Here is a 13,724-nt window from a genome sequence, read left to right as displayed (position 1 = left end):
CACTTCGAAGCGGCCGAGGAAAAGCCGCCTTCAGACGCGACGCTGTCCTTTCCGAGCTACGGGGTGGAGTGGGGGGGGCGCCTCTCCACTTGGCTCTAGTAGTGTCTCGTCCGCCACAATCCCAACACGCTTGTCGGAGGAGAAAACATCCCGGCGGGACTCGATCGCTCTAACCCGGGCACGATCGGGAGGAGGAGGAGGAGGAGGAGAAGGAGTGGGGGACACGCGGCGATCCCGCTTCGCTGCTTTCGCCCGGCGACCTTTTCCGACGCCCGCATCACTCCAGGCTCAAAGGGCGCCGTCTTGATGGAGAGTGCGGGGAAAGTGGAGGCGACGCCGGCGCCCTGCTCCCAGGCCCGGACTGGCTGGAAAACATGTCTGCTCGCGAGTAGGCAAGGAGAAGCTCTGGAAGCCGGGAAGTCTCCCGGGAGGGGAGGGGAGTGGAGGGAAAGCGAGAGTCTCCCGGGGCGAAGGAAGTCCGGCTGTGCCCCGAATCAAGGCCGATCAAGTACCCACACCCGCTTTTCTCTCGGATGGGGGACTGTAAATAGGAGCCCTTCGTCTTCTCGGGGGCCGCAGCAAAACCTTGAATTCCGGGCTATCTCGTAACTTTGCACTTTTCCCTGAACTTTCCTTCCCGGGTGCAAAAAGCAGCCCTCGGCGGCGGCAGGAGCAGCCACTTCTGCCTTTTCCTCCTCCTCGGTTCGTTGGTGCGGCGGCTGCAACTTCACTCCCAGCACCTCCGGCCGCAGAGATGCTTCTCTTTCGGCTCTGCGTCCGCCAGCGCTCGGAGCGGGCTTGAAGGTGCTGCTGCTGAACTTCCTTCCCCCTTCGCTTTTGCTTGCTCCGCTTCTGCTGATGTCACGGCCGCCGGAGCTCTGGACGCTCGCTCGCCAATCACAGTCGGGAAGCCTGGGTGAGACCGGGAGCCAAGAAGCCAGCCGCCGCGAGTGCTGCGAGGGAGCGCGGCGTGGCGGGCGGCTTTTTAAAGGGAACGCCGCCCCCTTTCAAACTTCCCCTCCTCCTCCGCCCAGCCTTTACTTTTCTTTCCTTCAACTTTCCGGATTAGGGTAGGATGAGGAGGAGAGGAAGGAAGGAAGGAAGGAAGGAAGGCGTTAGAGAGGGGAGGGAGGGAGGGAGAAAGGAAGGAAGGGGTTAGAGAGAGGAGAAAGGAAGGAAGGAAGGAAGGAAGGAAGGAAGGAAGGAAGGAAGGAAGGAAGGAAGGAAGGAAGGAAGGAAGGAAGGAAGGAAGGAAGGAAGGAGTTAGAGAGGGGAGGGAGGGAGGGACGAAGGAAGGATTTAGAGATGGGAGGAAGGAAGGAAGGAAGGAAAGAAAAATTGCTGCCTTTTCTGAGGTTAGCGTGTGATGCCAAAACTTAATTCTTTCAACATACAGCCCTGCTCCGAGGAAGAACGCGGCGCTATTTCTTTGCAGCGAACATTGGCGGCGCCCCGGCTCGGCGGATATTTCGGGGGAAGGATTTTTCAGCGCTTGTTTCTAAAAAGGAAGACGGGGTTTGTTTCCCCTCAGGTTTTCGGCCAAAATCGAGATAGCCAGGACGACTGTGGTGGTGCGGGACGTCGATCTCTCAGTACTCCCGGCTCCAGCCGGCGTGGCTGCCCAAGCACCCGCTCACTTTGGCGGGATTAAATAGAGGTGGATCCGGGGTAGAAGAGTACTATGTCCGCGTGTAGTTTTAGGCACGGCTAATGCAATTGCGCAGTGCGATGCTATGCCTTAGGAAGGAATTCCGCAGAGGTTTCTCTCGGGAACAAAACACGGTTGTGTCAGTTTGTCAAGCAGAGGTTGAGGTTTGCAGGTGCGTTCGGGTTGAAGCCCGCTTCCTTCTGTGCGGGGAAGTTTGACTTCGGACGTGCGCAACTGAAGGTTAGGGCAGGCGGTTTCAAGCCAGAGAAGCAGCCAACAAAGATCTATTATACTGCCATTTGTCTATGAAAGAAGAGAAAGAGCTGCTACTAGTTGTGCCTCCACAAATAGTTTTGGCTCCCAGAGGTGGGATTGAAGTGTTGACTCACTTTGAGGGTGTGAAGGGTCAAAGTAGGAGAATCGTATCCTTTTTCAAAAGAGCTTTTTAAAAAAAGTTATAGAAAGATATTCACCTTTTTTTTTTCTGAGCTAAAAAGCAGATCCACCTGCGAAGGCTCTTTCCGTCTAATCAAAAGATCTTCAGTTTTGGAATCCTGCCCAGAGTTGCCCTGATGGAGCAGTTTATAAATATTGTACAATTAAAAATAAAAACTGCTAATTATAAATTGGCAATGGGGTACCAGGATGGTTTCTGGCTGTTCCTTTCCTCACAACTTAGGTTCGCTTCACATTTTCCCAAAAAGCTTTTGCTGGTATGTAGTGGGGGATAGAAAGTCTACTCTAACACATCTGGAGGGGGAGATCAATTTATCACATTGTCTATCTTATCCTCACAATCATTCTGTTAGGAAGAGAAAAGGAAATGTTTTCCCAAAGAACATCAAATGCCAGAGCTAAGTAGGGAAAGACTGGAAGCTATCCATCTCTTGTCAGAGCCCAGTCTCTTCCCCAACTGAATTAAGAGTGATTTGGTTTTTTGAAGAAAATGCAAATGCATTTGGGTTGTTTTTTTTCAAGCAATGAATAACATTTTCTGCAAACAACATTCATTACTGCGGTCCTAGCATTCCAGCTTGTTTCATAAGTCATGGGGGGGGGGCATTTTTTTCTCCCCTCCCTTCTATTTTGTTCAGTGAGCCCTATTGTATTCTATGGTGCTTATCCCCAAGAAAGTATGCCTATAACTCAGGACCGGTCCATTTAACAGAATTGGAAGGGACCTTGGAGGTCTTCTAGTCAGGGGTGAAATCTAAAAATTTTTCCTACCGGTTCTGTGGGCATGGCCAATAACAATAAATAATAAAAATAATAAACAATGTATAAAAAACAATAAGAGGTACCAAAAACCAAAGTGTGAAACACACACACACACAACACAACACAACACAACACAACTGACTCACACCCAATGTAAAAGCAGCTGCACTTCACACAGCCACAAAAAGCTCAAAAACCAACTTTCACACTTTACACACACACAACACAACAAAACACAACTGACTCACACACAATGTAAAAGCAGCTGCACTTCACACTTCACAGCCACAAAAAGCTCAAAAACCAACTTTCACACTTTACACACACACACAACACAACTGACACACACACACACAAAAAATGCCACACACAGCTTTCTGAGATTTTGTGTGTTTGTGTAGTTAGAGTGAAACACTACAGAAACACACCAAATCTCAGAAAGCTGCACAAATATTTTATTTTATTATTTTATTTTATTTTATTGTGGACTTCAATTCCCAGAGTTCCTCAGCCAGCAAAGCCAGCCAGCATTAGTTGATCACTGAGGAAATAGATTAGCTAAGCAATTGATTATGTCTGGCTGAAAGTGAAACTGGGGTTTTCAGGCTGGAAAAAATGCCATGTGTTCATCAGTAATCAGGTAAGTGCCTTAGAATCTCTACTCTTACTTGTAGAAAACATGTTTTCTACAAGTAAGAGTATAAGTAAGGTTCTGCTGATGAGGAACTCAGGTGAGATTTCCAGAGGAGACTTTATTTTATTTATTTTTTTAAATTTAAAGGCTGCCGATCTCAGCTGGAGGGCGGGATCCTCAAAGGCTTTTTTTTACTTTTAAAGGCATGTTTCAGCTGAAGAAAAACCGGCTTTTAAAGGTAAAAAAACAATCCTCTGCTGATGGTGCGGTTCAGCAGAGGCAGGGGGGCGGGGCCAGGGATTTTTGCTACTGGTCCTCCGAACCAGCAGCCGCCATCGCTACCGGATTGCACAAGCCGGTCTGAACTGGGAGCATTTCACCCCTGCTTCTAGTCCAACCCCCTGCTCAGGCAGGAAACACTTTATCATTTCAGAGAAATGGTTGTCCAATCTCTTCCCAAAAACCTCCAGTGTTGGAGAACCCACAGCTTCTGGAGGCAAGTTGATTGAACTGATTAATTGTTGTAACTGTGAGGTAAGTTCTAGGCTGGTTCTCCATTGATTACTTTCCAGGGAGTGTTCCATGATAAATATCCTGATAAGCTAAACGGTCCCCCCGGGGGGGGTGGGTGTTAACTGAACAATTTTAACCCCCTGTATTACTCTCGCTTTTCTGATGGAGGGGCGGCCTGTCAGACCTGGAAGCTATTTTTTACATTTGGGCCTTCAGGCCTGCCATATTTTCTACTGCAGGAAACTGTGACGGGGATTGTATAGAGTATGAGTGATATGTAGTCAAAATAACATTCCTTTCTCAAAGAGTCAAGGACACCTTGCCCTGGAGTCGGATGACTGGGAGGTATCTCCAGTTTGGATGGTGGATGATTGGACCATATGAAGGACATTTGGATGTTGGGCAGGGGCTTGAACTTTCACTTGGGTGGGGGAAACCTGGAAACATTCAGATTCAGGTTTCCCCAGATGTGCCAATATGACATCTTCAAAAAAATGGAACTTTGAGGAAATTCAAGCCTCGGAATCTTCTTTCATTGAGGGTGCTACTTGGAACCCTGACACATTGTTTCTTGTTCTTCAGGTGCTATGTGGAATAGGTGGCTGCCATTTTGTGGCTGCCATTTTGCTGCCTGAAACGTGTAGTGCCTCCCTGCCACATTAAGGCATGAACTGGACTGGCCATTAAATGTCCTGATCATATTCATGATAGATGAGGGGGACTTTCCTGCACCTGAAGGCTATTTAAGCCTGATCAACATAGACTGCCATACAGCCTTTCCTCTAGCGATGGTGAATAGTAAGGATAGTCAGAATTAATAGTTAGAGCAGCTGCTGCTCATCACCATTTGTTACCTGAACCCACTGACTTACCTTCCCCTTGCCCCCTGGCTATGGCCAGCCCTGATAGCATTAGCATCTTAGTTGTGACAGTGATTTTGAATTAAGCAACAAAGTCATATTTGCTTTTTAATCACGTGACCAAGCCCCCCCCCCCCCCCGCGATTAGCAATATGTCATAGCAGACATTCTTCCATTGTGGTGCTTTTGAGAAAGGACTTTGAGGCAAGGCCCCGGGAGGCTCCTCAGATCTAAAAGGGCTGGAAATAGCAGAGTTTAAAAGATAGGAATGCCATTTGATAAAAAAAAAAAAGGCGGGGCAGAGTTTATAAGAGCAGTAAGTCCAAAGTTTAAAATAACTTAATTGCACCTCAATTCTAAGGATTCCACAGCTTGAAATTACAAATCAAATAGGTGACATGGTTTTGTTAAGAGAAAAACTGGCCTCTGTGAAAGTGATTCAGACAGTTCAATATAGAAATACAGGACAGATCAGTCAAAGTTATGTGCTGCATTGGAAGTGCTGAGAAGATAGCACGGACATTTGTACAACCCTAGAGAGTTACTGTAACCCAGTTTCCCAGGTTCGCATGACTCCCTGCAAAGGTGGCGTGTGAACAATCCATTATAAGGGTACTATATTTGCAGATCCCTCGCATCCTGGACGTAAACTGTTTCAACTCCTACCCTCAAAACGACGCTATAGCGCACTGCACACCAGAACAACTAGACACAAGAACAGTTTTTTCCCGAAGGCCATCACTCTGCTAAACAAATAATTCCCTCAACACTGTCAGACTATTTACTGAATCTGCACTACTATTAATCGTTTCATAGTTCCCATCACCAATCTCTTTCCACTTATGACTGTATGACTATAACTTGTTGCTGGCAATCCTTATGATTTATATTGATATATTAATCATCAATTGTGTTGTAAATGTTGTACCTTGATGAACGTATCTTTTCTTTTATGTACACTGAGAGCATATGCACCAAGACAAATTCCTTGTGTGTCCAATCACACTTGGCCAATAAAAAAATAAAAAAATTCTATTCTACAATGCAATTAGCGAGCTGTGGTTCAGTATATTAGTGCAAACACAACCATGCACTGCGGATCGGGTCCCATTTAGATCTTTGGAAATTGATCGTTATTATTAAATGATTAATTAGGCCAGGGTCATCCGATGGGTTCCTTTTTTAACTCGGTTTTTGAAGGATATCCTTGAGTTATGATTTTCCTCCAGCCTATATTGCATGGTTTTCTTACTTTTTGTCCCTTTGCCAGTTTTATCTTTCAGGATTACAGCATTGTATCCCATGTTGATAACCGATCTAACCAGCATGCGCTTTTGTATGCACTTATTTTGATAACTGATCTTAGCAGCAGCAACACCAACCTCACATTTACATATTAAAGCAGAATCATAAAACTATTCTTTCTGTGATATCTCTGTGATCTACAACAATACACCTTCCCTAATATGGAGATGATCAAAGTTTAAATCTGACCTGGGGGCGGGGGGGGGGGAAGGGAGGGGAAGGACCTTCAGTGCAGAAATTAGTTTTATATTCAACAGTTCACTATTCACGGCACTTTCTTGTGAGAGGGGGCAGAGTCTTATATTGTGAGGCTTTTATTCTACCAACCAACTTGAGTCACTGAAATCTGCTTTAGGTTCAGTTCTGGCTTTTTAGGAATAAAGGCCGTCATCATTACCACTCCCAATGGTTTACAACAGAGAAGATGGGGAACCGCAGCTTCATGTTTCTATAAATGGAAATGCCTTTCTGTACGTTACTAAATATGAGATCTACCAAATGGCAGAGATCCTAAAAAGATAGTGCCCTTTTGTGTATACATCTGCTGCTGTTGTTGTTTGTGTTTTGCATGTGTTGGGTTGTTTCACATTTTCCATTCCATGCAGAACTTATATTTGATCAAGTTTTATTTAAATTTAGAAATGGCTGCCCTCTTGTGGTAGAAGATACTAGAACAACCTCTGAGGAAAGGAAAGTCTCAATTCGAAATGTTTTAAAACCTGTTTACTGGTTTACTGTTGGTTGGTACTGTTGGTTAATAAATCTTTAAGCTGGCTCTCTTCTCCTGTGTACCTGGAACTATACCTGAAATCATGGTAAGTATAATAATTCAAAATATAAACTCCTGACATGAAACCTTGCAAGATCAAAATAATGAGGAATGGCAATGGATCCTTATCTTCCCTAAGAATAGTGATATTGTGTTAAAATAGATGGGGGCATGTTTCTTAATAATGAAAGTCTAACATATTGTGCTTAATGTGACTATAACTCACAGTGAAATCAAGTGGTTCTACTTTTAGATTTCCATTGCAGTCTAAACCCTTTCTCTAAAATAAAAAAAGTACAATTGTTTGGTAGTAAATAGAGGGATACATACTTGACTTTAACCATCCAGGTTTATAAGGAGACCAATTACTTACTTGTTTCTTCCAAGGGAATACTTGAGAAAGTCTTCAGGGCAATCAAATGCTTTTTCTGCATCTCCTGAGATCAGTGTGCACATCTGCAGACTACTCCCTCGAACCAACCAAGACTGTAATTTGGTGCAGCCATAGTTTGGAACACTCAGCACATTTTTGTCTTTCCTTACTGCTTATTTTGTTCAGGCTTTCAAACTCTCTTGCCTGATAAACTGTTCTTGAGACAGGAAATCCAAGATACCATGTGGCAAAATGTGCTTTTGCCTCATAAAATAATTGCCTTACGCTGTGGATTTTGAAAAACCCTCCCTAATCCACCTTTTTCTGAGATTGGGAAGCTCAGACACTTGGATCAGGAAGAGTTTTTTGGCTAAAGATGTTGGACTTTAAGCCTGTGGCCTTCTCTGTGTTCCTTAGCTACTGTATGTCCAATCTCAAGAGTAAAATAGAGGCCTTCTGAAAATACTAATGGTTATGAGTACAGTGGGCTTGGAATGACAGCTTGCAAAACTTATAGCATACACTTAGAATCCAGCCAGCCATCTAGCTAGCTATCCAACCCACCCACCCACCCACCCACCCACCCATCTATCTATCTATCTATCTATCTATCTATCTATCTATCTATCTATCTATCTATCTATCCATCCATCCATCCATCCATCCATTCTTTGTTTCTCCAGTATTGGAGCAGTTTTCATGTGCCTCTGCTTTCATTTTATCCATATAATAGTTTAAGTTGAATGCCCATCCATGGTTGAGGGTAGACCTGAACCCTACTTCTTCTGGTTCCAGTAAAGCATCTTCCCCACCACAACTTTCCGGACCCAAACACCACCTTGAGAATTATTTCTGTTGGGGAATGACTTACAGCAATCTTAGGAGTCTAGAGCAGGGTCTCCAACCTTGGCAACTTTAAGACTTCTGGACTTCAACTCCAGCAAAGCTGGCTGAGGAATTCTGGGAGTTGAAGTCCACAAGTCTTAAAGTTGCCAAGGTTGGAGACCCCGGCCTAAAGCACTTCTGCCTCAACCTCTCTTCTCACTCATTGCTAGGGTAACACAGGCTACTACTCTAAATTCCTGGTTGCTTGGCAGTATAATTGCTCTGGTCCAAGTTCATTTTCTCCAGACAGGTGTCCCTTACATGAATATTCCAAGTGGCATCTTTGGCCTTCATCCTTTCTTAAGAAAAAATAAACGAGCAACAAAGCAAAGAACGTGCTACTTAAACCAGCAGCCTGCTCAGAAAATTTGCAGAAAGCCATTTTGTGCCTAGCTGTAAGGCAGGGATGGGTAACCTGCTGGTGCCCTCTAGGAATTCTGGCTTTGAGAGTGGCTGACTACCAGTAAAAGGTGAAGATTCATTCTCACCAGGAAGGGAGAGGAGAGGTTCTAAGGAAAAAGAGCGTTGAGAGTTGGCAGCTAAGGTAGCTGGTTGCAGGGAAACCGCTTGGCGAGGTTGTTCAATAAAAGACGAAACACGTTCACCTCTAATGAGAAAAGCATATCTTCGCCAAGGGTTCCAGTTAGAGCAATCATTAGGTAACTGTATTATGTTATCTTTAGCTTTGATCATCCAGCGCAAGATTTTTTAAATGTCATATTTACATCCCATTAAAATCTTTATAAATATTATTGTTCATTGAGGCCTTCTCCCTCAAGGACTTTGCTCCCTTACCAGAAATCAAGCTTGATGGTAAACCAAAGAAGGAAGGAAGGAATCTCTTGTCATTCCAAACCAAATTATGGCAAATGTCTAAAGAGAATATTATCCCTATTTTGGGGACTATTTTAGATGGGAGACAGGAGCAGGAATCTGAAAGGTTTCACACCTACTCACCTTCCAACTTCCATGAGCCTCAGCTATCCTGTGTTCTGTTCTGCAGTTGATAACAAAAAAGTTTTGATGTATACATGTGGGTTTCTGCAGCCCAGATGTACAGACATGGGAATGGGACAACTTGCCGCAACCCAGAGGTGGGTTTCAGCAGGTTCTGACCAGTTCTGGAGAATCAGTAGCAGAAATTTTGAGTAATTCGGAGAACCGGTAGTAAAAATTCTGACTGCCCCTGCCCCCATTTATTCTCTGCCTCCTGTTCCAGCTGATTGGGAGGAAATGGGGATTTTGCAGTATCCTTCCCCTGGAGTGGGGTGGGAATAGAGATTTTACAGTATCCTTCCCCTGCCACACCCATCAAGCCACGCCCACCAAGCCACACCCACCAATCCATGCCATGCCCACCAAGCCACACCCAAAGAACCGGTAGTAAAAAAAATTTGAAACCCACCACTGCCAAAGCCAGCTTGCTGCAGCCAACTCACCATGGCTAACTCACTGTGGGACAACTCACCACAACCAACTCACCATGGGACAACTCACAGCAAGACAATTTAACAATTCTATTTAATTATTTACAATAAAAAATTATTTAAATTTTTGCCATTCGCATTTCATTCTGTCCCTCCTTTTACAACCTTTCTTTAATGATTCTATTCCATCATTTCTTTGCTATTAGTGTAACTCTTTTCCCACAGTGAGTTGTCCTTTGGCGAGATGGCTGTGGAGAGTTATCCTGAAGTGAGTAGGCCAGGGCAAGTTGGCTGCAGTGAGTTTGCTGCGGTAAGCATAACATAACATAACATAACATCAGAGTTGGAAGGGACCTTGGAGGCCTTCTAGTCCAACCCCCTGCCCAGGCAGGAAACCCTATACCATCTCAGTCAGATGGTTATCCAACATTTTCTTAAAAATTTCCAGTGTTGGAGCATTCACAACTTCTGAAAGCAAGTCGTTCCACTTATTAATTGTTCTAACTGTCAGGAAATTTCTCCTTAGTTCTAAGTTGCTTCTTTCTTTGACCAGTTTCCACCCATTGCTTCTTGTTCTACCCTCAGGTGCTTTGGTGAACAGTCTGACTCCCTCTTCTTTGTGGCAGCCCCTAAGATATTGGAACACAGCTATCATGTCTCCCCTAGTCCTTCTTTTTGTTAAACTAGACATACCCAGTTCCTGCAACCGTTCTTCATATGTTTTATCCTCCAGTCCCTAATCATCTTTGTTGCTCTTCTCTGCACTCTTTCTAGAGTCTCAACATCTTTTTACATCGTGGCGACCAAAACTGGATGCAATATTCCAAGTGTGGCCTTACCAAGGCATTATAAAGTGGCACTAACACTTCACGTGATCTTGATTCTATCCTCTGTTTATGCAGCCCAGAACTGTGTTGGCTTTTTAACAGCTGCTGCACACTGCTGGCTCATATCTAAATGGTTATCCACTAGGACTCCAAGATCCCTCTCACAGGTACTACTATTGAGCAAGGTACCACATATACGGTACTGGTGCATTTTGTTTTTGGCCTAAATGTAGAACCTTGCTTTTTCACTGTTGAATTTCATTTTGTTAGATAGCCCAATGTTCAAGTCTGTCAAGATCTTTCTGTAACTTGAGCCTATCTTCTGGAGTGTTGGCTATTCCTGCCAGCTTGGTGTCATCTGCAAATTTGATGAGTTCCCCATCTATCCCTCGTCCAATCTCAAGAGTAAAATAGAGGCCTTCTGAAAATACTAATGGTTATGAGTACAGTGGGCTTGGAATGACAGCTTGCAAAACTTATAGCATACACTTAGAATCCAGCCAGCCATCTAGCTAGCTATCCAACCCACCCACCCACCCACCCACCTATCTATCTATCTATCTATCTATCTATCTATCTATCTATCTATCTATCTATCTATCTATCTATCCATCCATCCATCCATCCATTCTTTGTTTCTCCAGTATTGGAGCAGTTTTCATGTGCCTCTGCTTTCATTTTATCCATATAATAGTTTAAGTTGAATGCCCATCCATGGTTGAGGGTAGACCTGAACCCTACTTCTTCTGGTTCCAGTAAAGCATCTTCCCCACCACAACTTTCCGGACCCAAACACCACCTTGAGAATTATTTCTGTTGGGGAATGACTTTCAGCAATCTTAGGAGTCTAGAGCAGGGGTCTCCAACCTTGGCAACTTTAAGACTTCTGGACTTCAACTCCCAGCAAAGCTGGCTGAGGAATTCTGGGAGTTGAAGTCCACAAGTCTTAAAGTTGCCAAGGTTGGAGACCCCGGCCTAAAGCACTTCTGCCTCAACCTCTCTTCTCACTCATTGCTAGGGTAACACAGGCTACTACTCTAAATTCCTGGTTGCTTGGCAGTATAATTGCTCTGGTCCAAGTTCATTTTCTCCAGACAGGTGTCCCTTACATGAATATTCCAAGTGGCATCTTTGGCCTTCATCCTTTCTTAAGAAAAAAATAAACGAGCAACAAAGCAAAGAACGTGCTACTTAAACCAGCAGCCTGCTCAGAAAATTTGCAGAAAGCCATTTTGTGCCTAGCTGTAAGGCAGGGATGGGTAACCTGCTGGTGCCCTCTAGGAATTCTGGCTTTGAGAGTGGCTGACTACCAGTAAAAGGTGAAGATTCATTCTCACCAGGAAGGGAGAGGAGAGGTTCTAAGGAAAAAGAGCGTTGAGAGTTGGCAGCTAAGGTAGCTGGTTGCAGGGAAACCGCTTGGCGAGGTTGTTCAATAAAAGACGAAACACGTTCACCTCTAATGAGAAAAGCATATCTTCGCCAAGGGTTCCAGTTAGAGCAATCATTAGGTAACTGTATTATGTTATCTTTAGCTTTGATCATCCAGCGCAAGATTTTTTAAATGTCATATTTACATCCCATTAAAATCTTTATAAATATTATTGTTCATTGAGGCCTTCTCCCTCAAGGACTTTGCTCCCTTACCAGAAATCAAGCTTGATGGTAAACCAAAGAAGGAAGGAAGGAATCTCTTGTCATTCCAAACCAAATTATGGCAAATGTCTAAAGAGAATATTATCCCTATTTTGGGGACTATTTTAGATGGGAGACAGGAGCAGGAATCTGAAAGGTTTCACACCCTACTCAGCTTCCAACTTCCATGAGCCTCAGCTATCCTGTGTTCTGTTCTGCAGTTGATAACAAAAAAGTTTTGATGTATACATGTGGGTTTCTGCAGCCCAGATGTACAGACATGGGAATGGGACAACTTGCCGCAACCCAGAGGTGGGTTTCAGCAGGTTCTGACCAGTTCTGGAGAATCAGTAGCAGAAATTTTGAGTAATTCGGAGAACCGGTAGTAAAAATTCTGACTGGCCCTGCCCCCATTTATTCTCTGCCTCCTGTTCCAGCTGATTGGGAGGAAATGGGGATTTTGCAGTATCCTTCCCCTGGAGTGGGGTGGGAATAGAGATTTTACAGTATCCTTCCCCTGCCACACCCATCAAGCCACGCCCACCAAGCCACACCCACCAATCCATGCCATGCCCACCAAGCCACACCCAAAGAACCGGTAGTAAAAAAAATTTGAAACCCACCACTGCCAAAGCCAGCTTGCTGCAGCCAACTCACCATGGCTAACTCACTGTGGGACAACTCACCACAACCAACTCACCATGGGACAACTCACAGCAAGACAATTTAACAATTTATTTAATTATTTACAATAAAAATTATTTAAATTTTTGCCATTCGCATTTCATTCTGTCCCTCCTTTTACAACCTTTCTTTAATGATTCTATTCCATCATTTCTTTGCTATTAGTGTAACTCTTTTCCCACAGTGAGTTGTCCTTTGGCGAGATGGCTGTGGAGAGTTATCCTGAAGTGAGTAGGCCAGGGCAAGTTGGCTGCAGTGAGTTTGCTGCGGTAAGCATAACATAACATAACATAACATCAGAGTTGGAAGGGACCTTGGAGGCCTTCTAGTCCAACCCCCTGCCCAGGCAGGAAACCCTACACCATCTCAGTCAGATGGTTATCCAACATTTTCTTAAAAATTTCCAGTGTTGGAGCATTCACAACTTCTGAAGGCAAGTCGTTCCACTTATTAATTGTTCTAACTGTCAGGAAATTTCTCCTTAGTTCTAAGTTGCTTCTTTCTTTGATCAGTTTCCACCCATTGCTTCTTGTTCTACCCTCAGGTGCTTTGGTGAATAGTCTGACTCCCTCTTCTTTGTGGCAGCCCCTAAGATATTGGAACACATGTCTCTATCATGTCTCCCCTAGTCCTTCTTTTGTTAAACTAGACATACCCAGTTCCTGCAACCGTTCTTCATATGTTTTATCCTCCAGTCCCTAATCATCTTTGTTGCTCTTCTCTGCACTCTTTCTAGAGTCTCAACATCTTTTTACATCGTGGCGACCAAAACTGGATGCAATATTCCAAGTGTGGCCTTACCAAGGCATTATAAAGTGGCACTAACACTTCACGTGATCTTGATTCTATCCTCTGTTTATGCAGCCCAGAACTGTGTTGGCTTTTTAACAGCTGCTGCACACTGCTGGCTCATATCTAAATGGTTATCCACTAGGACTCCAAGATCCCT

Source organism: Ahaetulla prasina, chromosome 1, assembly GCF_028640845.1.
Source record: "Ahaetulla prasina isolate Xishuangbanna chromosome 1, ASM2864084v1, whole genome shotgun sequence".
Classification (NCBI taxonomy): domain Eukaryota; kingdom Metazoa; phylum Chordata; class Lepidosauria; order Squamata; family Colubridae; genus Ahaetulla; species Ahaetulla prasina.
Note: the sequence above shows the minus strand (reverse complement) of the source record.